Source organism: Vulpes vulpes, chromosome 7, assembly GCF_048418805.1.
Source record: "Vulpes vulpes isolate BD-2025 chromosome 7, VulVul3, whole genome shotgun sequence".
NCBI classification, from domain to species: domain Eukaryota; kingdom Metazoa; phylum Chordata; class Mammalia; order Carnivora; family Canidae; genus Vulpes; species Vulpes vulpes.
The window spans coordinates 96961922-96989370 of NC_132786.1; the positions used below are offsets into that span (position 1 = coordinate 96961922).

General features: G+C 36.6%; 1 long non-coding RNA gene across 2 annotated transcripts in view; it reads left to right on the plus strand.

Annotated features, from left to right (window-relative positions):
- The window catches only part of LOC140599724 (uncharacterized), a 69463-nt gene that overhangs the window by 28434 nt on the left and 13580 nt on the right, over positions 1–27449 (plus strand). Inside the window, exon 6 of one of the 2 annotated variants that reach the window (XR_012002700.1) lies at positions 6370–6406. This is a non-coding gene — a long non-coding RNA (uncharacterized lncRNA). Of the gene's footprint in view, positions 1–6369; positions 9182–27449 lie in introns of those variants that run through there. The other variant, XR_012002699.1, reaches the window with a different exon arrangement.

Here is a 27449-nt window from a genome sequence, read left to right on the forward strand (position 1 = left end):
CTCTCCTTATCCAGGTTCTTTAAACCTATTATCTCAGCCCTTCTTGATGCAGTGACTTCTTTGTGTGGCCAGTTACTTAATTTTCCAAAACCTCAATTTCCACTTATGAAAAAGTAAAATGAAAATAAAAATAACATATCACTGATCATCCTACTAGAGCATAATAAGTGGGAAAAAATACAAATGAAATTTACTAGCAATGGCAATCTTCTCCAGGAAGGAGGTAATGATAAAATAATGAGAATTCATTTTATCACAAAAATTCAACCTCCAGGCAGTGACAAATAGGGAGTAATTTGTTTTACACTATCTTTTTCCTCCAGGGATTTGGCCTATATTTATCCAGGTTCCAGTTTTCTTTAGGTATTTCCAGTTCAAAAAAGTAGAATGGAAAGAAGTAAAACATAAATTTTCTTAAGACTTTCAAAAATTACTTATGGATTTAGAGTGGAGGGGGGAAAGCAGTAGCAGGTACTGATTAATTTATTAAGCAAATACTCCCTGAGTGCCATCTCAGTGCTATGTCACTGCTTCTATATGGAAAGGAAGTATTCCTCTGAGACATTCCTTCACCTGGTAGAGGTCAGTTGTTCAAGTTGCAGATTACATTTGTTGCCACAACTAGAGGAAAAGTATACACCAAGGACCCTACGTCTCTGTTCACTGATTCTAAGAGCTGAGCTGACCCCTTTTATAAATAGCAATGGGAAATAATTAGATTATGATTTCAGTAGGAATATTCACTGATTTCACAATCTCCTTTACTATGGTGTATTTTTAATAGGGTCTGTCTTTGAATTAGGTTTGAGCATCAGTGCTAATCATTTTTTAAATGATTTTTACTTCCTTGTAGTCTAGAATTATCTGATTTTTTTCTTTTCATGATTGTAAAGTCTTTGAATGAAACATCTAGTATATCAAGATTTTAGAGTAATGCATGTATCCCTACCTTATTAAATTTTTTTAATAGGAAGATACTTAGAATTAAGTTTTTATGCAGTCTAATTAGGTCTCTTTGCAATCCTTACAGAAGAATGGCATCATATAAATCATTAGAAGAGGTCCTTACATTCAACTAGAATCCCACATCCCTCAAAAATGAGTTTTCCCTTAAGTGAGAACAATCTTTTTAAACTCAGTGTATTTTCCAGCACTTAATACTTTACCTAAGGTTACTGCAATTCATTTGACCTATGGATCATGATATTTATCTTTTACATGTATTTTTACCTCTTTTAAAGAAGAGCTTTAAGGTACAATTAAATTAATGGAATATATGTGCAAATTTTTACAATTGCAAATTATAATACTATTTTGAAAATATACATAATTTATACTTAAAGAATATGGGGTGGTTTCACATGAAAAGTACTGGATAAAGTTAGGAGACCTGAATTCTACATCCTGTTCTTTGCCACTCACTAGTGGTATGAACTTGGAAAAGTAAATTCAATTTCATTTAAATTCAGTTCTTTATCATAAAGCAATAAGGCTGGGTCCTTTCAGTGTTAAGATTCTAAAATAATAAGACAGGCATCTTTCATTTTCCAAGTCAAACTAACCAACTATCCAAATACATTGAGTGATGACTGGGCGCCGGAGTGGCTCAGTCGGTTAGGTGTCTAACTCTTGGTTTCCACTCAGGTCATGATCTTAGGTTCCTGGGATGAAGCCCCATGTCAGACTTCATGCTCAGCTTAGCACGGAGTGTGCTTGTGATTCTCTCTTTCTCTTCCCTCCGCCCCTGCAATTTGTGCTTTCTCTCTCTCAAATAAATGAATAAATCTTTAAAATAAATAAATAAATACATTGAGCGATGAAACTTTGCAAGAGAATCAAAGAAGCACTTAGCATTTTTAAATAATATTTCGGTTTGAGATAGGAAAATGTATAAAAACAATAAGTTCACTGCTCAGATAATCACTTACAAAAGATACATGCACAGAGTTTAAAAAGAAATCTAGGCATTGGAGGAAATGAATAAAATGAAAAATCAAAGTTTTCATCTCCCCACAATAGCCCCCATTCCACTTCCTTGGATATAAATATTGCTAATATTTTGCTCTGGCTCCTTTAAAATCATGGCACACTGGGAAATATATGTATGTGTTACTTAAGTATTTCCTAATATACACAGATCCTACTGTAAAATTGCATGCATATAATATTTTTAAAAGAGAAATCATTGGTTTAGGGAACATTTCATAATATCAGGGAGTGGCTAAAGAATTTTGACTGAAATTTCTTTAAAAAGCCTAAATATGATTGTGAATAGTGTTTTCCTGTTTTATGTACAAAGTAAGGACAAAGGCATGTTTGGAAACAGGCCCACGGGTATCCTCTGATAAACTTCCCTCTTAAATGGGTATAGCACCTGTGGGATTGGGACTTTTTTAAGCAGGTTTGAATATTATATTCAATTTATTAGTCCAAATAAGTTGGGATGTGATTCTTTTTCTTTAGCAAGTAATTATTTTCTTTAAAGTTTAAATGTAACGTATAAAGGACAACCCAAATAGCCAGAACTGGAACAAGTTTAGTGGTCTCAACATACCACCACCAATTTAACAGTTCAGACAGTTCTCTTGGAAAGATCCCAAATGTTCTCTGAAAAGGCAGTGTAGTTTCCAAAAGCCCCACAGGAAGACCTTAATGGTAACAATAGAACCATCTGTTCTGAAAACAGACTCTGAAATGAATTATACTTGGGATGAGAAGATCAAGCCCTCTTCTATATTTGTGGGTAACCCAAGATATATGTCACAGCTGCTGGGAGCAAATTGCTAGGGCTCCTGGAGGTTATATTTGTGATTGGTGATGGCAAGATGAACTCAATATTTAATCTAAAGGAAGTTAGATTTACCAATATGTGGCAAGCACAGGATTCACATTCTCAAAACAAAAGAAAATAAAACTTTCCTTAATGTAAGGGAGCAATGAAGAGTATACCAGTAAAGGTAATATAATACTATGAGTCATTTCTCTAGTCAAACCAGCATCAGTACTCAAATATAAGAAAAATCATCTTTAAACACAAAGAAAGCTTCTGCTTGTGTTTATTGAGGACCACTGATAACAAGACACCTTCTATGTAAGGGCCAGTCTATCCCTATACTAATAAATATATGGCAGTGTGCCTTGGGAGCATAGATTCTAGGGCTAGACTTCCTGTGTTCAAGCCCCAGTTCTGAACCTCACTTGCTGTGCTATTTTGGCAAGTCTTTAGCCTGTCTGTCCTCAAATTCTTCATCTAAAAAATGGGGATGGATGATGATAGTACCTGGCTCATTAGGTTCTTATGAAGATTAAATATGTTAATACATCTAAAACACCTGCCTGGCATGCAGTAAGTGCTATGTGATAACAGTTATTTTCTTTCTTATTCAGTGGATCTATACCAAGATCATAGTAAAGGTTCAAGGAAAAACAACAAAAATATCTTTAAGTTGAAAAATAATTCATCCAGAAAAATGTCATCATTGAGTTAATACATAAAAATGAAAATTTTAGGGGAAGGGAAGGAAAAATGAAATAAGATAAAAACAGAGAGGCAAACCATAAGAGATTCTTAGCTATAGGAAACAAACTGAGGGTTGCTGGAGGGGCGGTGGGTGGGGGGATGAGGTAGCCGGGTGATGGGCATTAAGGAGGGCACCTGATGTAATGAGCACTGGTGTTGTATATAACTGATGAATCACTAACTAAATTGTGTTAACTAAATTGAATTTAAATTTTAAAAAATTTTAAGAAAAAATTTAAAATTACAAAGCCTAATATTCTGCATTTAGATTATGAATGGATGTGCAGGACATTTAAATATATTGCACAGAGGCTTATGTGTCTGAGATTTAAAAACCCGTCAGTTGTGAATCCATTTTCTGCACAAAAAGTGTGTGCATACAAATAGAACGGTAATTGTTGAATTAATTTTAAAAATAAATTTTATAGCTTCTCCTAAGAATCCCTTAATGAAAAGGAAGCAAGAAGATAATGAGGAGGGACCAAACAGATGTTGGTTTCCCCTAAAATCTGCCAGACTTTTACAACATCGTTATGATAGATTTCCATTTAGGTCTCCACAAGTTTAAAAATAAGTGGGACATTTGGATCTAGAAGAGAGCAGAGAGATGATTAAAGCGTTGGAAACCCAAACTTAAGGGGAAGGGATCACGGAAACGATGTAGGTTGGCCAAAAAAGAAGAGAAGGCTGTGGGTGACTTCACTACAATCTTATTGTACATAATATGCCTTAGAAAGGGGTTGGGGAGCAGATGTTGTTCCCCGATGAAAATAGTACAAGACAGAATGGGAGCATTTTCGGTCTGACTTGATAAATATCTTTTTAAGAGTTAACAAAAATTTTCTTGTAAAGAGTTGTCAGACAACTAAATCATTGTTCACTTGACCAATATTTATTCAGTTCCTTAGATCCTGTATTAAGTGCTAAGGATTAATTGATGGACAATAATTCACATGTAGACAGAGATATCGAGTGGGAATTTCCCTTTATGCCAGAATTGTTTTTGTAGCTGACTTGGTGATCTATGTGTACTGGAGAATGAGAAAAAATGGACATCCAGGTGGGGAAGGCAGCAGTGGAACATTTCCCATTCCCTCTTCTGTTGCACAAGAAGGGGTGAGTTTCCTGAGAACACCATAGGGAGAAGGCACCTGGTGGGTGCATTGTTCATATCTCACCCAAAGGGGCGGCCCTGAGAGTAAGAGAAACTAGCAGCAAGATCCCTTGTAATGTATCACAGGAACTGAGAGAGCTTTGGGCCAAAGAGGGAAGCAGAAGGTATGACCCAGGTCTGGGAATTACTCAGCGGGCAGGCTTCCTTTGTCAACCCACCTACCTACCCAAGAGACTTTCTGTCTCAGAAGGCCCATGAGAGAGCCATCATCTAAATGTCTGCCTCCCAGAGACACCAGTAACCAGCCTTGGATTAGCCAGAGAAACAATAGCAACCAAAAAACAAACAATGACACAGAGACCAGTGCAGTGATATTATTAGAATGTAATCCTGTAAGACAAAGCAGTCATCTATTATCTGTCAGTCAGGACATTATTAATCTGCACCGCTGTGCTTCTCCTTGCTAAGAAATCTGTTAAGGCTGTATACATTTTGCATTATTTCTTCTTCCATTTGAGTCAACTGGGAAAAAATTAAATTATCATTCACATAGCTTTGGCTTTACGTATATTTGTTGTATTGTAATGATTTGAAACTTGATCATCAAACTACTTTGTCTACTACCACTCAGCATATCTGCCTAACAAAATACTGTGTTCTCTTGCACAGCAGTTTCACACACTGAGCAACATGCATACTTACTGGTGATTGTGGTGGATGCTGCCATGTGTCATCCAGTCCACCAACTAGGGGCAGAGGCTACTGGCTGTTTGGCTCAGAGCCAGCCCTCTATAGGAATTTCCCTGAGTTGGAGGGAACCAGTAAGGTTATGCACCCTCACAGGTGCATCAGCATCTAGCAACTGATTGATACAGGGTGGAAGAACAACCCCCCCCCCTTTGGCCTCAATTAAAAATACCTCTGAAGGACCGTCAGCTCCAGAGCTCCTCATGACACTGAGGTCTTTGTTAAGCCTCTGCACTGCAGTTCAGCCTTTGTGGCTCCCTGCACTCCCTGGTGGTCCTGTTTCCAAACTACAACCCATACAGACCTCTGTCTCTGAGTCCCTGTCCTGGGAAATTTGACCTAAAACAAATGAAAAACATATCTATTTAGACATTTATATATGTAGGAAGTAAGCAACAATTAATGATCAATGAAAGGTAATATTTTGGATTTTCAAAAATAAATGATACAAGTTTCTAAAATGAAAGCTGATCTCCATCTTGCCTCAATTCTATTATTGTTAGAATTATTTGATCTAAATGAGGAGGGTAGCAAAGAAATCAATTTCTTTGCCAGCAAACAAATCTGCTGCTGCTCTCTACCACTAGCTCCCAGCTAGGGGGAAATGCGGTCAAGTTACCATTCAACTAATGGCATCAGAAACTAACAAATACAGGAACCACCACCACCACATCTCCTTCTCTCCCACAATTTGCCCAAATGTGTCTGTGAAGCAACTGATAATTCATCAGAATCAGGAGAGGTGGAAAGGCATTGCACACTAAGTCATGAAAACTGCCTGGAAAAAGTTACACCTTTTATTATGTAACAAGATGTAGAAATTCTTGTAATAAGCCTATTTCATTTAATTTGAAAAACCTTTCTTTAGAAAAAAAGGTTTGTTTTATTATACAGTCAACTGATATCTATGAAAAATGTGATTCTGCTCAACTGCTCTGGCTTGGATAACTCTTTTTTTTTTTTTTTTTGGCTTGGATAACTCTTGAAGAAGTTTTCTGAAATGGCATTTGGGCACATTTTCCCATGTAAGTATTTGCATTGTAAGGAACATGCAAATGTGTAATTTGGGGATGGCTGGAAGTATTTTTAGAAAGCTTAATTGAGGCAGCATTTAGGTTAGATTCCCCACCAAAATCAGACTCTGAGATAATGAGTCTACAGTTTGAGAAGTGAACTTACGAAGCCCTGGTAGGAGAGGGGAAGAAAGGAAGCCAGTAGAGAATATATTAATGAATAGGTTATCATTCTAGACAACTAGAGCTCAATCCCTCTGGGTAAAACACGCCTCCAGAATTTTACAGCTGAGACAGGAGGAAGCCGGAGTATTTCTCTACCAGTTCCCATCACTGGGTTGTTAAGGGCTGCTTCCAGGGATGTTCGCTCCCCAGAGCCTCCAGACTTCCCCACACATGTATGAGCTGAGCTTGTTCTTCTGACCAGAGAAAGCTCATAGGCAGAGGGTTGCAAAGGTTTACAGTAAGAAGCTAACTATATGAGCACTTAGAGGAAAAGAGTGGGGTACCAACAGTATCTGCTAAAGAAGTCATGCAGTAACATGTCCTAAAACCTTTAGAAAGAAATAGGCCTCAGACAAGAATACTTTAAATACATTTCTTTTGGGAAATAGAGAGGTGATTGTCATATTTATGATTTAAAGATTCCAAGCCTCCAGAAAAATTCTAGTGCCATTGATAAATAAAAGCAAGTCATTATTTGGTTACAAAGAAAAAATTTTATCAGGAACTTATAATTAACATTGAATATTTATAAAAAGTATTATAAAGAATTAATATTATTAACATATCCACACTACCCAAAGCCAACTACAGATCCAGTGCAATCCCTATCAAAATTTAAATGGTATTTTTACAGAAGTAGAAACAAAATCCTAAACTTCAGTTGGAACCACAAGAGACCATGAATAGGTAAAGCAATCCTGAGAAGGAAGAACAAAACTGGAGGCATCACACTTCCTGATTTTAAACTATACTACAAAGTTACAGTAATCAAAATAGTATGGTACTGGCATAAAAACAAACACAGACCAAAGGGACAGACTTGAGATCCCAGAAATAAACCCATACATATACCAATATTTGACAAAGGAGCCAGGAATACTCGTTAGAGAAAAGGTAGTCTCAATAAATGGTGTCGGGAAAATTGGATATTTACATGCAAAATAATGAAACTAGAACCCCATTTTATACCACTCACAAAAATTAACTCAAAATGGGTTAAAGGCCTAAATGTATATCCTAAGACCATAAAAGTCCTAGAAAGAAACAGAAAAAAAACTTCTTGACATTGATCTTGAAATGATTTTTTAGATAAAATACCTAAAACACAAGCAACAAAAACAAAAATAAAAAAAGACTACATCAAACTAAAAAGCTTCTGTGCAGCATAAAGAAATGATCATTAAAATGAAAAAGCAACCCTAAAGAATTAGTAGTTGTGAACCACATATCTGATAAAAAGTTAGTATACAAATTATGTAAAGAACTCACATAACTCAACAGCAAAGGACAAATGATCTAATTTAAAAATGGGCAAAGGACCTGACTAGACATTTCTCCTAAGAATATATTCAAATGGACAACTGGTCCATGAAAATGTGCTCAACATCGTCAGGGAAATGCAAATCAAAACCATAATGAGATAAAACTTCACACATGTTAAAATGGCTATTATCAAAAAGATAAGAGGTAACAAATGTTAGTAAAGATATGGAATAAAAGGATATTTTGTACACTGTTGGTAGGAAAGTAAACTAGTGCAGCCACTATGGAAACAGCATGGAGGGTCCTCAAAAAATTAAAAATAAAACTACCATATGATCCAGCAATTCCACATTTGGATATATATTTGAAGGAAATAAAATCATTATCTCAAGTACCCCCATGTTCATTGCAGCGTTATTTATAATAGTTAAGACATGGAAATGTTTGAAATGTTCATCATGGATAAATGGATAAAGAAAATGTTACACACACACACACACACACACAGAAAATAGTATTCAAATATAAAAAAGAAGGAAGTCCTGTCATTTGTGACAACATGTATGAAACTTGAGAACATCATGTTAAGTGAAATCAGTCAGACTGAGAAAAACAAATACTGTATGATCCCACTTTTATGTGGAATCTAAAAAAATAAAAAGCTCATAGAAACAGAAACAAACTAGTGGTTGTCAATGGGGTTACAGAGTGGAGAGAATGGATGAAGGTGGTCAAAGGGTATGAACTTCTAGTTATAAGATGAACAAGTTGTGAGGATGTAAAATTTAGCATGTGGGCCACAGTTAGCAATACCATATTGTACATTTGAAAGTTGTTAAAAGAGTAGGTCTTAAAAGCTCTCATCACAAGAAAAAAACTATAACTATGTGAGATGATGGATGTTAACTAACCTTATTGTGGTAATAATTTTGAAACATATACATATATCATATTGTAGATCTTAAACTTATGTAATGTTACATGTCAATTATATCTCAATACAGCTGGGGAAAAGTGTATTGTAAATTATAAATATTACAAGAAATGTATACTCGAAATTGAAGGTAGAAAATGTTCATTTTTGAAATGGGATGATAAAACAAGCTGGGGTCTGGGACACCTGGGTGGCTCAGCAGTTGAGCATCTGCCTTTGGCTCAGGGTGTAAGCCCAGAGTCCTGGGATCAAGTCCCACATCAGGCTTCCTGCATGGAGCCTGCTTCTCCCTCTGCCTGTGTCTCTGCCTCTCTCTCTCTCTCTCTCTCTCTCTCTCTCTCTGTGTGTGTGTGTGTGTGTGTGTGTGTGTGTTTCTCATGAATGAGTGAATGAATGAATGAATGAAAAAATAAATAAATAAATAAATAAATAAATAAATAAATAAATAAAATCTTAAAACAAGCCTGTGTCTATTCCATGAATAATTGAATGTACTTATTTAGAAGCTTAACACGAATGTGAGTTTATTTGTCCATTGTTTTTATAATTCCGTCTTAGAAATCAGTCTCAGTAATACATTTGGAATTCCTTTTGTGATATACATATACGCTTTTCTTTCCTTGCCTCGTGTAAAGCCCCCAATTTTCCTAGCTTTGTAAGTGATGAAATCAAGTTCACCCCCAGAAGAGCATATGCTGTTCTTATCTCTCATGGTGGCTTCCTCCCCAAGTCACATTTCATACAGAGGGCTACAGACTGAGAAGCCTGGAAGGAGCCAGGGTAAGCCAAGAAGTCTGTGATTGGCCTGCATTTGTCTGGCACCCAAGCCAAATGCCTCCTCAGGAGAGGATGTCTGCACTGCCAAATGGCCGTCCTTCTGCTGATCCAGTACTCTGGGCCTGCTCAGCCTGTACAGAGTCAGCAGCACAGTTTGCACAAAACCTTTATTCAGACAGTGTCTTGTGGTTTACAGAGTTCTTTTACATACACTAATTCATTTAATCCTCAAGACATACAGAGTATGAATTATTACGTTTCTTTGACTGGTGTGGAAACCACAATTTAATGGAGATTAAAATAAATTCCCCATTTGGTAACCAAATAGTAAGTGACAAAGCTGGTGCACCAACTCACTTCTTAGAGGGAGAATCAGCTCTTTTTTCACAGCTGGGTCTTCTTTTCTTCAAATTCCTAGGGCACTATATACATCATTGTGCATTTAAGGCAACAAATCACTGAAGAGCAAAATCTGAACTCTGACCTAGCTCTACCTTAAAAGTAAGCTAAGAATTGCAAAGTATACATTTGTTATCAGAAATCTGATGGCAAGTTCCTTTTGTTTTCCAAACCTGAGTCCTCAACTCTTCTCTCCTAAGACCTCCACTCAGATAAAATTTGAAGGACATTTACTAAGTATATTAATCATCGATTGCTGCCTAATACATTACCTCTAAATTTAGGAGCTTAAAATAATAATCCATGTCTCACAGGAGATCATCACTATCTTACTATGTGTTAAGGATCCAGGAGCCTCTGAGCTAGGTGGTTCTGACTCAGGGTTTTTCTTGAGGTTGCAGTTAAGCTGTTGGGCAGGTCTGCAGTCACGTGGGGCTGGCCAACCCACTCCTGGGATCACTCATGTCTCTGGCTATTGTCTGGGCATCTTTGTTCCTTGCTACAACGTACCTCTCCATGTGCTGTGCAGGTGTTCTCGTGGTTCTCATGAAATGGCAGCTGCTTTCCCCAGAGCAAGTGATTAAAAAGAGAGAGAGAGAGAGAGCAAGCTCCAGGTGGTGATCACAGTCACCTACAACCTAATCTTGGAATGACATAGCACTTTTTCTGTATTCTGTTGGTCACATGGACTATAATCCTGGTACGATGTTGGGGGAGACCATATGTGGGTGTGAACACCAGGAGTGAGGGGCCACTAGGGACCACTTGGATCCTAGCTATCACACTGAGGAACATACACACAGAGGGGGACATTAGTCTCTTGATTGCTCCTCAGAGGCAGGTCAGAGTATATACACATAAAGCAAAATTCTGTCCTATTATTTGTTATGTCATCTCCATGAGACTGAACTCAGAATAGATATGAATACAGAATTAATAAGACATTACGATTCCACCACTACACTCAAAGAACCCAGCCTAATAGAGAAAATATGCCATATAACATAAGTCAAGAGAAGGTCAATAACGACGAAGCAAGTGGGGTTCAAATAATGATGGAAGTCTGAGACAGCAATGATTTGTTATAAAAGCAGCTATCTGGGAAGCCACTTGCCAGAAGGACTGGAAGAAAGAAAAAAAATGTCAAGATAGACTTGACTTCCTGCTTGAATTTCTTCAGTGGCTCCTATTTGGCACCAGGCCAACTCCTTAGCACAGTTTACAAGACCCCTTAGCAAACAGCCCGCACCCCGGGGGCCGCACTGGCAACCACACTGCCTCAGTCACCCCTTGCAGGGCCCACTAGCAGTGCTCCAGCAGCCTTGTCTCCCTGCCTGTTTATCGCCCCAGGGCACGCCTGGCTGTGTCCCAGCTAGACAGGCACGCTTTTTCATTCATTCTATTTCTTGCGTGGAATATCTTGCACATCTTTTGTCTGCATTACTACCTACTCACCTTTACAAGTTCCATTCCGAGGTCAAAGAGTTTTGGATTCTCTTCTTTGTGAATCCTCATCTCAGCCCTAATATCATCACTGTAAATGCTTTTACACATAGCATGGCACTTATTTTATTTAATTGATTCTAATACAGATGATCCTTGACTTAATAATAGTCCAACTTAACAATTTTTCAACATTGCAATGGTACAAATGTGGTATGCATTTAGTAGAAACTGTATTTCAAATTTTGAATTTTGATTTTTTTTCCCCCAGGCTAGCAGTCTCTGGCATGATCCCCTCTTGTGGGGGATCCACAGCTTCCATTCAGCCACACCACCATAGTGGTAAATAATTGATACATTTACAGCCATTCTGTTTTTCACTTTAGGTATCGTATTCAATAAAATATATAAGGTATTCAACACTTCATTACACAAAGGCTTTGTGTTAGATGATTTTGCTCAACTATAGGCTAATGTAAGTGTTTGAAGCACATTTAAGGTAGACTAGACTAAGCTGTTTGGTAGGTTAGGTGTACTAAATGCATTTTCAATCTATGATATTTTCAATTTATGATGTGTTTATTGGAATATAACCCCATAGAAATAAAGGAGGGTCTCTATGCACATTAGAATCTTACAATAGAATGACAGAGTTTATCTGACATCTTATTTTCCTCGGTGATAGATAAAATAATAATACATCCAAAAAACAATTGTTTCTTAAATTTTATGAAATTTATTTGCATTTATTTGCATGTTTATTCCTTCCCTGAGACTAAAAAGACCCTGAAGTCTGAGATAATTTCTTATTTATTTTATATCCCCATTGCCTGTCACATTGCCCTATTTAAGAGGTTTCCCATAGGTGTTTAAGTACATAAATGTAGGGATCCCTGGGTGGCGCAGCGGTTTGGCGCCTGCCTTTGGCCCAGGGCGCGATCCTGGAGACCTGGGATGGAATCCCACGTCGGGCTCCCAGTGCATGGGGCCTGCTTCTCCCTCTGCCTGTGTCTCTGCCTCTCTCTCTCTCTCTCTCTCTCTCTCTCTCTGTGTGTGTGTGACTGTCATAAATAAATTAAAAAATAAAAAAAAAAAAGTACATAAATGTAGAGGACAGATTTTTAGATAGCCAATAAGTAAAGTAAGCTAGTCCCAGGAAAGATGACCCTGATTAGCCTTATCATCACATTTAAAAGGGTCAGCTTAATGTAAATGAATAAAGATTTCATAATCTGTTGATCCTGTGACATCATTCGAATTACTACAACTCTCTTCTTTTTATCTCGTATATACCTAAGCCTTCTTGGAATTGATGTTGAAAACCCCACATCTCTTGGCAGGACACCATGGTTTCCAATAATGGATTTAGAATGGTAAATATATACAGTTAGTGAAATGTCTGATCAATGGAATCAGATAAACCTGAATTGAAGTTCAGTTTTCAGTATTTATTAGTATGTGACCTTGTTGTTTACCACCAAGTACCTTGGCTTTATCCTCTGTAGAACAGGGATAATATAACTAACTTCTTAGGGTAGTTGTAGGGTTAATTACATTAACAAATATATAAGGCCTGGCACAGGGAGATATTCAGTTAATTTTCAGACCATCGTTAGGTCCCCAGCACCTGGCATGTAACAGAGTGAAAAAAAATAACGAATGAGAATATTTCACATGGTCAGATGAGAAACATGGACCTAGAAACCCTTGCAAAATCATATGAATCAGGCTGAGGCAATCGTCCAAATTAGTGATATTAAAACACAATGAACCTCAATTCCTGTAGAGGATTTATTCTGCTTTCCACCCATTTATCTTCATGTATGTTTGGGTCATTTTAAATTTGGATCTGGTTTTACCTCTTGTAATCCTATTCACCAAAACATGTTTTACCATGACAACACAGAACTTATGACAATTAGACTGTATTTTCCCACATACCGTCATTTTAGGGATGAGTCTGCTGGTTTTACTTACATGATATTATAATTCAATAACGTACTGTATAATAATCTTTAGCTCCCATTGGCTCTGTCTCAGTAAAACTACTTTATTTTCTCTAAAGCATTCCCATTGGCTTTGCAACTTTCTTTTGAATTTTCTCCAGTCCCTAAATTGCTTGTCTGTATTTCCCTTTCTCTTCTATCATGTATTTCTCTATGTTGAGAAGTCTTTAGGGAAGCAGGGAGTCCTTGTGCCAACTGACAACTAGGAGAGGCATGAAAAATGATCAGGCCTTTTTAAAAAAAAAATTAGAACTATGAGAGCAGGGCAGGTAGCTAGGAGAGATGATGAAAGAGGGAGAAAGGAACTGAGGAGTGGTTAAACTAAATTGGAGAACAAAAGAGTGGAAAGAGCAATAATTGTGATGATTAGTTGCCGAACAAAGACAAAGAGATTAAGATTAGGAGAGAGGAGTTGTGGCTGATTTCCATTTCAAGAGGATGAAAGGGGGTTGCAGATAGAGATTTAGTTTACACAGAGACATTTAGCTAAGAGCCTGACATAAAATACTGAATCTTCACCAGATAAATCCTGCCACCTTAGCTGGGAAATAAGTTCTAGATATCAGTGCAAAAAGGGATAAAAACCCTTTTATCTCACAGTAATCTAGAAACATAATCCCAGAACAATAAAATAAACAATAAATACTATTTTTGATCTTTTGACTCCTTTTGCCCATTTCATAAACTCAGCTGTTCTGTTGGGGGCTAACCCTAGCCCAGCAGTCTATGTGGTTGGATGGCTGCCTGGACTAAGTGCTCCGATCAAGTCAGTCTTTTCAACTCTTCTTATAAGCACAACTTTCAAAGATACTCTCTCTAAAAGCCAAGAACTTTGATTAACAGGTTTAAGTGCTATAATCACCAGGCATTTGAATGCAGATTAACTCATAGACCCAGATAATGAATCCTGTTCTGTCATGTTGTTTTTAGCCAAAAGTTGAAAGAGAAAGCTTTGAAGAATGTGGAGAAACTCAACTATGAAATTTTGATAGCCTTGGGGCAGAGAAACTTAACACAAAGAAATAATCGTCATTCATTCAAAGAGTATTCTTGGCCATGGTGGAAAGATTAATGCCAAAATTCTGTGATTAATTACAGTTATTGAAGAAGCTAAAAAAAAAAAGGCACCATGAGTTCTTAGGTTAATCAAAGACAGAGCAATTCAAATAAACTGTCCTAGTGTCAGCAGTGAGTTCTTGGTCAAATGCTCATGAGCCTCATTATTATTTTAAATCATAGGACTTCACCTCCAAACAGATTTCACCTTCATCCTGGAAAACAAGGCCTGACTGAACATTACTGATTTGATAGAGAAGATGTAAATGATTTTGCTGCAAAGAAGTGACTAATGAAATCTGAGTTGTGATAGGTTTTCTTGCCTGAGAAATTTCATTTCACAGCATCTTCCTAAAAAAGTAAGGACTATATACTGTGATTAGTAATTTTTCTAGAAGAGAAATCAAGAACAAGGATAAAATAATTGAAAGGAAGGACCACCTAACTCTACCAATAGACCATCTCTGCTTTGGTAATCCAGACAAAGCTGGTCTGGGATGGATTTGCCCCCTGGAGACCTACCAGGAGCCCTGACAGAGAGGGACTGGATACTTGATGACATTTTATCCGAGCAGAGGCAGCTAGCTAGGTTTAGAAAGAACTGCAACTTTTCTTCCTTACATTTCTAGGTAGCCTTTTGGAAGACAGGACTAATATTTCATGAATTGAAAAATCAATTCCTTATTATTAGGCTTCAAGAGGGAACTTGCATTGAATAGTTGTTGTGGCCATGGCTTCCTGTGTGGGGCATGGGAAAAAGATAAACCTTATGTCAAGATTCCTTAGAGTTTGGATTAAATTGAAAGTCAACTCTACAGAATGTTAACTACTAAGTTTGAACTTGCTACCATTCTTGAAATCATCTGTTTCTAACATATTGCCTGTAATGCGTAAAGGAATTAAAACAGTGAACTTTACACATTTAAAACCAATAGTTTCCAGACTTCCTATCACTTAAAGAATGAAAATATTCCTGCTATGTTTCAGTTGCTTTTCTAGCAACATAGCTAAAATGATTTGTATGTTATCCTAATTCTTCTCACTTTTCTGAATAATCAAAATGAAGGAAATATATGTATGTATGTAGATAGAACTTGTGAAGCCTTAAAAGGCTGACATACTAGAAGAGACATGCAGTTTCCATTCTAGTAAAACAAACCATATGACTAATTAAATATTTAGGTTTTCTATTGCTCTCTTCACTAATTGCTGAAAATATATGCTATATGACTAGTCATATAGTATAGCAATTAGTTTGGAGTCACTCTCACCTGACATCTTATATACTACATCTTTTTCACCTGTTAATGAGATTCACTAATAATTTTAAGCTTTTATTTGTAGACTTGAGCTTTTTGTACTTTTTAGACTTACAGGTCCATCAAACGAATAAAAAAGTACCTATACGAAAACACTAAATGCGAAAGTGGTCCTGTTAATATACTATATTCTCCTTTGTTATGTCAGAACAAGGTAGAAAAACTCAGGGCTATATGTCTATTTCTGGAGGAACTGTACATAAAACTGAGATTCTTTCTCACTATGTACTGAGTTCCCACACTGCCAAGCCAAGCCCTGCTCTCCCTCCTAATCACTTCTTCATTCTTTCCTCCTTAAAATTCTCCTCCCAAAAGTGCCCATCATCTCAGACACTGTAACTCTCCTCCTAAAAAAAGGAAGGAAACATGTGGAGGGACAAAGGGTGACCTAGATCTGCTTCATCTAGCACTCTTAGAATAGAACTTTCTGAGAAAAGCAAGAAATTATTTCTACACTTTGTATAGTTATAAATACAATTTGGTACAGAATGAACATTCAATAAATAAATTAGCAAGTTCACTCATTATCAACCAAATGTTGAAACTGAACGTTGGCATATGATTTAGGACAAAGTCAAAAATGAAAGAAGGATACTTGGGCCAAATTTCATTCAACCCCATTTTTGAGTACAGCAATACTACGATCTGACAAAAGAAAAAAATGCTTTCAAAAATAGATGGAAGTTTTACATGAAGACTTAGCAAGAGCTTAAGGTAAACAAATATAAACCCTAGGTTTGTTATTGTTGAGATTATAAAAGCTCAATAACCTCTGCTTGCTTCCAGCCTCTCTTTTAAAAGTAATAATGATTTTATTATAAGGTCTGGTTTGGCTGCAGGCAGAGTTGAACACTTGGAGCAAAGAAGGGTGATGTGTTGGCTCTCGTCACTTTCCCGTAACTCATGAATATTAACTTTTTCCAAAAGATCACCGCCCTTGGGAATTTCAGTTCTTGTTTTCCAAATCTATTGTTACACATATTGTTTTGCCTCTCCTTAAAGGAAGGCAATTGAGACTATTCAAATAAACTCAGGGTTTTAAAAAAAGATGGTAAGAAAAAAGAAAAAAAACATTTCCAAGTTTTTCAACCTCACTGAATGTATGCAAGCTTCAACTAAAACAAAACCACTCTTAAATCCAGTATTAATGGCATGACATTATTTTGATAGATTCCAGTAATTGCTTCTAGTGTGTCGTTAATTCTCTTCTTAAAAGATCTTCTAATTTAAGCAGGTTATATTTGTCTCTGTTATCTTCACAGCTGGCATACGCTAAAAACTAATTCCTTTGCTCCGGTGCAAAGACCAGTCAGTGGTTTCTCCACACCTGAAGTTGGACATTATCTGAAACATCAGGTCATTGTCAAAGGGGACCTGAAGGCCCCTCTGTAACTTCTGTATTAATGTTGCTTTCCTGGCAAGCAGACAACTTCATCAGAGAAGTCGGCCAAGGAGAGTCTTTAAAAGGGAAGTTCTGCACATGAGGAGCAAATGCATTAAAAAGTTGCTGACGGGCATGAAATGCTTTGATCTGAAGATGGAAAACTCCAAAGCAGGAAGGATTTGGGGCATTTTGAGTCTGATTGACTCTGTGGTTTCTCTATGCAGTTATTCCATGGGCTAAAATAAATGCAGAAATGGTATTTTGAGACCACAGCTGTGAGGGGAGCATGGTGAATTTCAATAAAAAATCCAGTTGAATCTTTAAGTTTAGATTTTAAAAAAGCAAGGGATCTGAAAGAAGTAATATTGTTTCCTGAAATTTCACTGTTTTTATTTAAGAGGTTAAAAAAAGGAGAAAATCCCATTTATTTATTTTTAGGAAAAACGTTGAATTTTTATTGCCTAGAACCATATGGTAGATGTTCTAAATTTCCCCCCAAAAGAGGATCTTATTTCTTTTATAATTAAAATGTTGGAAAGAGACAATTTAATAAGTAATCTGATTGAGGTAAAGTTCAGAGACAGGCAAGCACACATGAGTAATGATTTCTTACATTATTATCATCTCAAATGAGGTTCTTTCAGTGGCCAATTAATGGCAAATCAATTTCATAGCTTGTTTCAGTAAGCAATGATTTTATATCAATATGGTAGTTATTGATCCTCCTTGATTTATTTTTTTTTAATTTTTATTTATTTATTTATTTACGATAGTCAGAGAGAGAGAGAGGCAGAGACATAGGCAGAGGGAGAAGCAGGCTCCATGCACCGGGAGCCCGACGTGGGATTCCATCCCGGGTCTCCAGGATCGCACCCTGGGTCAAAGGCAGGCACTAAACCGCTGCGCCACCCAGGGATCCCATCCTCCTTGATTTATGATGGGGTTACATCCCGATAAGCCCATCATAAATTGAAAATGCATTTAACACACATAACCTACCAAACATCATAGCTTAGCCTAGCATACCTTAAATATGCTTAGAACACTTAGCCTACAATTAGGCAAAAATCATTTCACATTAAGCCAATGTTATACTAAAGTGTTGAATACCTCATGTAAGTTATTGAATACTATTCTAAAAGTGAAAAACGGAATAGTTGTTAAGTGTACCTTTGTTTATCCTTACGATCGCATGACTGGGAGCTATAGCTACCCAGCATCATGACAGAGGATCATACAGTGTATCACTAGCCCAGGGAATTCAAAATCAAATGTATGATTTCTGCTAAATGCATATCACTTCCACAACATCATAAAGTTGAAAAATCGTAAGTCGAGGACTACCTGTATTTTTACCACCATATGCACAAAAAAGAATAAAACTTAAGAAAACTGAAGCAGAACTTTAAACATAGTGTTTTCTATAAAGAATAACGGTAGGATGTACTGAGGTTAAATGAAATTAGATATGTAATGAGACCTCAAAAATGTAACATGGTTAATTATGCAAATATTCATTTGAAATACAGTCTTAAGGCTTGGAACTAAATGGAATGATAAATAGAACAGCATAGTTAAGAATGTGGCCTCCTGAATCTAAGTACCTCGGTTTTGAACTCCAGCTCTGCAGAAGTTACAGTTATATAACTTTGGACAAGATACTTCAGTGTTCTGGGCCTTGGCTTTCTCAGCTGTAAAATGGAGATTTTAATAGAACTTTCTTCATAGGCTTAGTATGATGATTAAATTAATGAATATAAGTAAAGTTCTTGGAATAGTACCTGGCACCTAGTAAGCACTCAATAAATGCTAGTTTTTATTAGTGGTGGTGTGGGATAGTAAAACAAACAAACACCCCAGCAAACTGCTAGTCAGGCATCTGGCTCTGTGTCTGAAACTAGTTAAATTCCCCAGACCCCATTTAAGTCATCTATAAAATGAAAGAGTTGAGTTAGATCATCTCTCAAGTTCCAACTTTAAAAACCCATTGCTTTCAAACACGTTGTTTTGTGAAGTAGGCTATAGTCTGCCAAGTTTTTAAGTGGAAGGTGATACTATTTTAACAGACCATATTCTAAACCGCTTACTTTCACAAAGATGTGTTTCTCAGATTCTACTTCCTCATCTTGTATTTTCTCTCTGACCAAATAGTGTGGAAGTTCATTTGCTGCTTCCCCAGGGAAATGGCTTTTCCAAGGTCATGGTGATTTTCACAATGCTAAGACCAGTGGTCACATCTTTGACCTCGTTGTACTCCCAGCTGGATTTTTCCCTTTTCTCCATTCACTGGCCAAATTGTCTTAATAGACAAACATATTCTTCCACTGCCTTGCATAAAATCCTGAAATGGCTTTCCATGTCATTTATAACAAATTAAAAACCTTCTCCCTTGAGTTCCATCATCCTTCATGATCCAAACACATCCAATCTTAATTTCTACCCTAGTCTCCTTGCTCATTACATCCTCTCCAGCCACACTACCTCCATTCTGAACTTTGAACACCCTGAACTATCTTACATGAGCTGGTGCCCCTGCTTGGAATTCTCTCGCCACAGATCATGGCTGGCTCTTTCTTGAGAGTCAGTGTTCAGCTTAAATGTTTCCTCCTCAGAGAGACCTTCCTTAATGATTAGTACCTAGATCTCTCAGTCTACCTTGTCCTATTTCATATTTTTAAATGAAACCTATTATTATCTGAAACTATTTTTATATTTACCATATCTATCTCCTTCAAAGAAAGTTAACTCTATGAAAGCAGGTGCATTGTCTAGCTGAATGCCAAAATTAAAAAAGGTTCTCAATAAATATTTGCTGAATGAAAGATAATCTATTTTCTCTTATGTCATGACCAAAGTGTTTCTTTGGACACTAATCATCCTTCATGTCAGTTCCACTTATTTGATATCTGTCACAAATTATTCTGTATTATTCTGGATTTTTTTTCTACATGTATGTCTTATTTCTCCAATTATAAAGTGAGATGAGACTGTGTCAGACAACGTGTCTCCTAGGAACAAATTGGCTTTTTTGACACTATCCCACCAAATATTTGTTAACATATTAATTTTAAAGGAAGACAAATTGACTGTTAATTTATACAAACTGAGTTACCCATAACCAAAAGGAGAAAAATAATACAAAGCAAAAAAGTGCTTCAATGTCCAAAACTGATTCATTTTTTTAAGCAGTGGGAAGGAGGGAGAGATGAACTTCAGTTTTGTTAAGGCCCAATGCAAATTATTTTGATTCTTTGAAAAACTGATTTGTTACTTAAGAACTGATCCATAGTCTAAATATTGAACAATCTAAGGGAATTCTAGTCTTGGTTGAATGTATTTTACTTTACATTTTACATATCTTATGGTAGCTGGTACTTTGGGCAAAGTCTCCATTGTCTTCATTAACAGTCATATTTCTAAATAATAACTATTTTTTTCTCTCTTCTTAGCTTGACACTCTGTGTTGATCCCTCACCACCGTACACAGCCGTTCAAATTTCTTAGGATGTCTTCATAAGACTTTTCAGGTTTAAGCCTCTATTTAAACCTCAGTCTCACCTCATACCATTCCTTTGTCCCTCTTTTGAATTCTCTTTTGTCCAATCCCCCAACAAACACACAGTTAGCTCTAGACAATAAAGAATGCAGGTCTCTCAGTGAACTCCACCACTTCCCACTTGACACTGCTTTCTCTGGCAGAAACACCCTGACCTTTTACCCACCCATTAGTTATCCTGATTCACTCCAACCGTCTGTTGGAGAGCAACCCCTCCAACAGGCCTTCTTTGCCCTTGACCATCTCTTGTCCAGGTAGAATTAGGCCTCTCTGTGTGATTTCATAATGTCTTGTGTTTACCCCCATAGAGCACACATCCTACACTATCAAATATCTCTTTTTACCAGGCTGTCTCCTGCAGTCAAGGACAAGTTCTCCTCCATTATATCCTCAGTACTTTACATATAGTGGGTGCTTAAGAAGTAGTCTTGAAGAAATTAATAAATGGATGGATGAGATTTTTGTCATCAACATGGCTTATTAAAATGAGGATTAAATAATTTATTACTTTCAAATGTAATTTGCTTGTATGGAAAAAAGAATCATAGTAATAGTGTGCCAACTGATTGGAAATTTTATATTCGTATCAGTAATTCACTATCTTTGGAATAAGAATAGTCATAGTTCTTTGCTCAAAACTACCTTCTTCAAAATGCCTAAATAGTTCCAACACAATCTTTTAAACAAATACCTTTACAAACATCCCAGGATTGCCAAATAAACACTGAGATTTCTCTCATTTAGCCAGCTTACCTCTATAGATCTTTAATAAACAATAAGAGACAAAACTAGGCTAGGAGAAATCGAGTAAAAAGCCCTTTTTAGGTCTCTTTTGAGGGCATAGCTATTTGACAAATACTACCTAAGAACATCTTTGAAATAACTACTACAGTTTTTTCTTAAATTTTAAATGCATGCTATGCCCTTCTCCAAGGACACAAAACTTGGGAATGGTTCACAGAAACTATATCTAATATGTCACCTTACTGTTAATTGTACTTTGAGTATTTTAAAGAATAAGTGCCTTTGAAGGTAGAAATAATTGCGTTATTTTTCCAGTTTTATTGAGAATTGACTTATAATATTGTATTAGTTTAAGGTGTACAATATAATGATTTATGTATAAGAAATGATTACCACAAGTTTAGTTAACATCTACCACTAAACCATTAATATAATCAATTATTAATCTTAATCAACAACAGATTAACAATTTAATCAATTATTAAAATAATTGCCTTATTTTTAATGCAATTACTTCAGGGGAGATAATATACAGATGCCCCAATACTTGAGTCACACTAATTTATCGGTCTTTGTGATTGTGATGATCATCGTTAACAAATCTGTTATCTTTGGGCCTGTCTAACTGGCAGGGTGCATAAAAGAGAAACAACAAAGGGCCCCAGGAAAAGGAAAAATGAAAATCGAAAGAAAGAAAAAAACATCTGACTGTGAAGATGGGAAGATAAAGTCTTTTTTGGTAGACTTGTAAATCAGATAAAGCAGTAGTTTTAGACACAATAGAAATCACCTACCACCACCACCACCCCATAACAATTTTCCCTCCTTTTCTTGTCCAGAGTTCTTGTTTACCTTGCTAGTAAAACTCTATGCAGTTGAGGGTCTCCAGTCCTACCATGAGATTTCCTCTTGGAAAAAGGCAGTCATGTGAAGGGAAGAAAGTTCTCTTGGGCAGCCTGGGTGGCTCAGTGGTTTAGTGCCAACTTCGACCCAGGGTGTGATCCTGGAGACCCCAGGATAGAGGCCCACTTGGGGCTCCCTGCATGGAGCCTGCTTCTCCCTCTGCCTGTGTCTCTGCCTCTCTCTGTCTCTGTGTCTCTTATGAATAAATAAAATATTTTTTTTAAAAAAAGAAAGTTTCTCTCCATTCTCCATAGATGGTGAGAAGCCCTGGAGAATCAGTGGATCTGAGGGATCAACAGCAGCAGACTAGGGAGGGTGCAGAGAAAGGTGAGGTTGACCTAGAGACCGGAGACCAGCTTTAATGCTGAGAGCAATAAGGATCACAGGCAGAGGCATGCTGAGTGCAGCGCAGACCAGTGAGTGCTAAGGACCTAGCAAGACCTCTTCCTCCTCTGCCTGTCCCATGCACAAAGACCCCTGGAAAGAGACCTCCAGAAGAAAGCCTGGACTTCCTCCTGATCAAGGGCATATAGCTGAGACAGAGATACTGGGAATTGCTCTGAAGTGGTCTCACTATTTAGGAGCACTTCATATGTCCTGCAGGAGGCAGAGCAGGTCTCCTCCTCTGACTCTGCTGTAGCCCACCTTTCTCACCTATGCCCTGACTCCCTCTCTCCCTCTTTCCAGCAGGTGCCCTCTGGGCAACTAACTCCATTATCTGATTGCCACAAGACAAATTCCTAGTTGCTGTCCAAAGTGAAAACACATCTGACTTTCAGTCAAAACTTGGAATCCTTATCATTTTGAGTTTACAGGTAGCGTGATAATTAATAAAAAGAAAAATATTTATCTGATCACTAATGATAATTTTTATATAAGATAAACAATGCCTATTTTTGTTAGAAGTTATATTCACATAGTTTTTACTAAATTTAAATATAAGAAGTATTACTAGTTTATCTAATATAGTATAAATAACACATAGTCAATGACAAAGAGAACAGAAATATATTAATCACATTGAAATAATTATTAATCTAATTTCTTTGTTAAGAGTAACCAAACAAGTGTAAAAATAAGACAACAGTCCCAAAATGGAGTCACTTATGCTAAGCCTCACATCACCAAACTGAGGGCTAACTTAATTAAAGTTTCAGCCCTCCCAGAAATGGAGTCTTAAACCAATCAGGAATCTCCCTGAGACACTTCTACTGTCCCCTCAAAAGAAAGTAACTTTGCAACAATAAATTTACTTTCCTATATAGCTTTAAAAAATTCTACTGAGGAAGTAATATTTTAGGAAATATTTGAGTAATAGAATAGAGAAAGCTTTTCATATTGGAAGACCAAAGAAAGACATGAAGAAAAAAATTGTTATCGGCACAGATAAAGCCTGAGAAAAGTATCTGACGATGGAGTTGGAATTATCAGGCAAAAACCCATAAATATATTTACCTAAAGCAAGTAGACTTTGCAGGTGAATAGGCATAAGGAGTTGTGTTGGTTAAAACACTCCAAAACTCCTTATATTTTGAATAGGCTATTTCCATTCCTTTTAGGTTTAACATAGCATTGAAAAACTGGAATGCAAAGAGACATTTGAATTCATTTAACTATCATGAAATGAGGTTTGTAGTGCTTCTAAAAGAAAGACAAGTTTTATAGTATATAAAAGACAGAAAACAAACTCCACAAATAGAAGCATGAAATCCATTTGGAATGGCTAAACCAACCAGAATGTGTGGGTATGTGAATTTGTAACTCGAAATACACTCAATCATTTTGTCAAGCACATATTCTTTTTTTTAGATGGATATTTGGAGAAAGATGTAATCCATATGTTTTTCATTCATTTTCACTTGTATTAAAATGGGGTTCAAATTATGTATTCATGCACCATGAGCCAGTTATTCCTGTTGAAAATGGATCTTTTCTTGATTAAAAAAATTTCACACTAAATTAGAGTCCAAAGTTGTCAATTCATATCATCAATTCCTAGTCTAGAATACAGATATTCTTTTGACATATGAGAAGATGTTCTAAGTTTTACAACCATCTGGCACAATTAAAGGTCAAGTTCTTGCCTTTTCTGTCACCATTAATGACCACTATTCACCATGACAAAATAATCATATAATAACAATAATTTCTATTTGGCATCCTATTTCAAGGTTCAGTACATTTCATTATATCTACCTTGGGGGGATTCCAGATTTAGAAGTTCTTCTTTTATACCTCATTTAATTTTTATAAAGTAATTTCTATTTTCATCAAACAGAGGGAACTTTATCATATATGCCCTAAAAAAGTCAAACAAAATACAAAACAAAACAACATAAAACAAAAACACGCAAAGTTTTACTTTTCATGAGCATAAGATTTCACTTTACATTCAATGGTATCCCTTGGTTTCCAGATCAGCTTCTCTTCTCCATTAACTGATTTATTTCCATTAGTAATGTTTTATGTCATTTCCCCTCTCAATGGACGTCTTCATTGCTGCTTTTTTTGTGAGGGAAAAGACAAAGAAAAAAAGAAGAAAGATCACATCGAAGCACTGGAAGCCAGATGTCACAGCCTTTGCTCTCACCAGGCAGAGGTCCCAGAAACAAAGTGGCACATTGTCTATGAGAGCCTAGATGCAAGGGGCTCCTGTGACCCTAAGAGGGGAAGCTTCTACTGTGGCTGGTTCTATGGTAGCTTTTTAATTCATCCTCCACCATACCCATACCAAATGCCACTTTTGGCGGTAGCCTACTGGTGTTGACACTTGTTTTTGTATGCCATAGTTCAAAAGACCACACTATGAAATAGCTCTAGAATGTGCCTTGTAACGTTTATTAACAATAAGGACATTTACATCTTTTTTTTTTTTTTTTGCGTGTGAGACCATTTAAGTTCTTCTCTCTTAGCCAATTTCAATTATATAATACAGTGTTACTAGCTATAGACACCATGTTATACATTAGATCTTCAGACCTTATTCATCTTATAACTAAAAGTTTATACCCTTTTGCCAATCTCCTTCTCCTTTCCCCACCTCCCAGTCCTGGCAACCACTTTTCTACTCCTTTTCTGAGTTCAACTTTTCTTTTTTTTAATTTTCTTTTTCTTTTTCAGGATTCCATATGTAAGCAACACCATGAGTATTTGTTTTCCTTGTATGGCTTATTTCAGTTAGCATAATGCCCTCCAGGTTCATTCATGTTATAGTAAATGATAGGATTTCCTTCCTTTTTCTTAAGGCTGACATTCCATTATATAGATATACCACATTTTCTCCATTCACTCATTTATCAGCACTTAGCCTGTTTCTGTATGTTGAGTATTGTGTGTAATGCTTCTATGAACATGGAAATACAGATATATCTTCAAGATCAATGGCTTCATTTCATCTGGATATATACCCAAAAGTGAGATTTTTGTATCATTGGGTAGTTTTATTTTTAATTTCTTGGGACCCTCTATACTGTTTTCCATGGTAGCTTACATTCCCACCACAGTACACCGGGTTCCCTTTTCTTCACATTCTCCCCAGTGTTTGTTCTCTCTTGGCTTTTTGAGATTAGCCATCTTAACTGGTATGAGGGAGAGGCTCACTGTGGTTTTGATTTGCATTTCTCTGATGATTACTGCTGTTCAGCACCTTTTTTTTTTTTTTTTTTTTTTTTTTTACCTATCGGCTATTTGAAGATATTCTTTGGAAAAAATGTCTATTTAGATCCTTGCCCATTTTTTAATTGTGGTGGGGGGTGTTTGTTTTGCTATTGAATTATAGGAATTCCTTATATGTTTTGGATATTTACTCCTTATCAGATATGTATTTGCAAATATTTTTTCCCATTTCATAGGTTGCCTTTTCATTGAGTTGATGTTTTCCTATGCTGTGCAGAAGCTTTTTAGTTTATTGTAGGTCCACTCGTTTGTATTTATTTATTTTGAGATGCAACATTGCAGAGGGCTCAAGATATGTTCTTGGTCCTTAGAAGAGAAGACTTATTCTTTAAAAAAAAAAAAAAAGATTGTATTTATTCATGAGAGACAGAGAGAGAGAGAGAGGGGAGGAGACACAGGCAGAGGGAGAAGCAGGCTCCACGTAGGGAGCCAGATGCAGGACTCAATCCCAGGACCCCAGGATCACGCCCTGAGCTGAAGGCAGACTCTTAACCACTCAGCCACCCAGATAACCCGAGAAGACCTATTCTGCTTGTACTCTACAGTTCAGTGAGTTTAATTAAGGTTATCATTTTCTGAGCTGTTTCATAAACTGTGTAAGCCCACTGCCTTCTTTCTGACCATATATTCAATCAGGAGAATATGATGACACTGAAGTGAATTTTCCTGAACCATGTGCCAAAAGTATAACATCTTCTTAATAAGAATAATATAAATAAATAATCAGGTGTTATAGATTGTTGTATCACCTCAAAGATATAGTCAAGTCCTAACCCTTGGTACCCATGAATGAGATCTTATTTGGAAACAGAGTCTTTGCAAATGTAATTAGGTTCAGATGAGAACATACTAAATTTAGGTGGGCTTTCATAAAATATGACTGGTGTCTTTATAAAAGGAGAAAAATAGGACACAAATATAGAAACAGAGACACAGAGAGGAGATTACCGTGGGGAGACAGAAACAGAGATTGTAATTATACTGTCACAAGCCAAAGAATGCCTAGGGCTCCCCAAGCTGCAAGAAACAAAAAAGGATCCTTTGCTAGAGGCTTTAGTGGGACCATGCCCTTTCAATACCTCCCCTCCCCAACACCTTGATTTTGTACTTTCAGCTTCTAGAACTATGAGAGAACAAACTTCCATTGTTTAAGCCACTCAGTTTGTAACACTTTGTGGCACTCCAAGAATTTGGAGATAGAAGTCTTTTAATCATAAAGGGGAGTTCTGGTGGCAAATCACAGTGTACCAGTGTCCACTTCAATGCATTATATTTGTACTCATACAACCAAACCTATGTTTTTTTTGTTGTTTTTAATTTTTTTAATTTTTTTTAATTTATGATAGTCACAGAGAGAGAGAGAGAGAGAGA